The following is a 2,299-nucleotide window of genomic DNA, read 5'->3' as shown; positions in this document are numbered from 1 at the left end:
TATTTCCCATTCTTTTCTCCTTTTTCCCACCCATGCCTTTTCTGGATTATACTTGCTGCATTTCTTTTCTGCACAAATGAAAAAATACATGTATATTCTTAAATCTTCTTCTCTTTTACATGACAAGTAGCATACTATAGATACTCTTTTGCCCTTTGCTATTTTTTTTTAACATTAAATCTTGGAAATAATTCTATATCAGTTCATAAAGATCTTCTTCATTCTTTTTTATAGCCGAATAGTGCTCCATTGTATGGATGTACCATAATTTATTAAAAAAACTCTTCTATGAATAGGCATTTAGAATGTTTCTAATATTTTGCAAACACAAACAATGCTGCAAGAAATAACCTTCTGTATATGTATTTTTATATTGTTGGTGGTGTATCTTTTGGGTAAATTCCTAGAAGGATTACTGGATCAAAAGATAAGTACATATGTAGTTTTGTCAGATAGTGCCATATTCTCCTCCAAAATGATTTGCATTCTCATTAGCATTAGAGGGACTCCTCAGAACCTTACCATGGAATGTGTTGTCATAGTTTTTAATTTTCAACTTTTACCAATATTATAGGTAAGAAATGGTACCTAGAGTGTTGTTTAATTTGCAGTTCTCTCAATACGAGTGGCTTTGAATATCTTTTATATGTTTAAGTGCCATTTTTATTTTTTTGTGAATTATTTGTTTGTGTCTTTTCCCCATTTTTCAATCAGATTTTTGGGCATTTGTCCCTCAGTTATTAAGGGTTCTTTATAGACTAAAAATATTAACCCTTTGTGACATATGTTGCAAATATCTTCTCTCAGTGCTTCAATTGTCTTTTATTTTAATTTATGATTTTTGTCATTTTTCCCATTTTTATGTAGTAAAATTTATCAGTATTTTCTTTCATTGCCTCCAAATTTTGAGTCATAATTAGAAAGCATTTCTCTACACTGAGAATTAAGAGATATTAACCCATGTTTTTGTCTAATATTTGAATAGTTTAATTTTTATTTTATTTAGAATCTTAATTCATTTGGACTAATTCTTGTTATAGTGAGAAGTATGGATCTAATTTTATCTTTTCCCAAATGGGAGTTTAGTTGTCCCAGGATCATTTGCCTCAGTAATTTAAGAGGCTAACTTTATCACATACTAATTTTTATATGCACTTGAATCTGTTTTCAGGACCCTCGAGTGCAGGAGTCAGCAAACTTTTTCTTAAAGGGCCATACAGTAAACATTTAGGCTTGCAGGTCATAAAGTTTCTGCTGTTGTAGGGTGAAAACAGCCATAGACAATGGCATAACGTTGTCTATGCAAATACAGCCGAAGCGTGCTGACCTCCTCTCTAGTTCATCCCACTGGTCTATCTGCTTATTTTTGCATCAGTAACTTACTAATTACAGTGTTTTTTTAATGTTTTAACGTCTGGTATGGCTAGCTTCCCTTCTTGTAATCTGTTCAATTCTTTTTAAAAGCAAATATGAGATAGACCAGTGAAATAATGTGACTATTTTTATTTTATTTTTGTTTTTTGGTCTGATTCATAGACTAACTCTAAAGATAATTTCTGAAGAAGAGTTTCAGAAATGCTTTGAGCAATGTTAGTATAATCATCTAGTGTAGTCTCCCAATGCGTTAAAATTTAGAGGCACAGCACTAATCTGAATGTATCTGTTATGGTTTGTTATAAAGTTAAATCATACAATTTACCTTATGGTTACAACTTTTATATGCATATTTTTAAAACTAAAGTGAAAAAATTTTTGCTGAGAAAATATTTTGAAATGTTATAACTGATGAGAAAATTTGAAATAGTCTGTGATATTACAATCAGAGCTAGGAATGGTTTCAGTAGGTAATTTTTTCCCATACGTTGCTGATGGTAACCTGGCCACTAATCTAGCCTATAAAGTCCTATAGCTGGGTTGAATAGACTTTATGAAAAGGAATTCAGAAGCTGTAAATAAATAGGAAGCTTATAACTCCCTAATAACCACTAGGACTCAGAAGCATTGATCTGCGGTCAAGCAAAGTCTCACCATACGTGCGAGTTGCATGGCTTTTGACAGCTATGTAATTTTTACTGAAAAGAAACAATTATCTTTATAAATTCACAACTCAGTTTGGCTTGCAATCAAAGGGAATGAAAAACATGCCTGTCAGCTGACGCCAGAATTGCTCTTAGAGAAGAAATGTTTTATCATTTGTTTTAGGAAAAATAGCTTGACCCTGTGGGTACGGTAGTCAGAAGCTTATATCATAAGAAATGGTTAAGCTACTCTCCATGGAAAAGTGAATAGACAGCAAAGG

Source organism: Pteropus vampyrus, unplaced genomic scaffold (assembly GCF_000151845.1).
Source record: "Pteropus vampyrus isolate Shadow unplaced genomic scaffold, Pvam_2.0 Scaffold12, whole genome shotgun sequence".
Taxonomy (NCBI): Eukaryota; Metazoa; Chordata; class Mammalia; order Chiroptera; family Pteropodidae; genus Pteropus; species Pteropus vampyrus.
Note: the sequence above shows the minus strand (reverse complement) of the source record.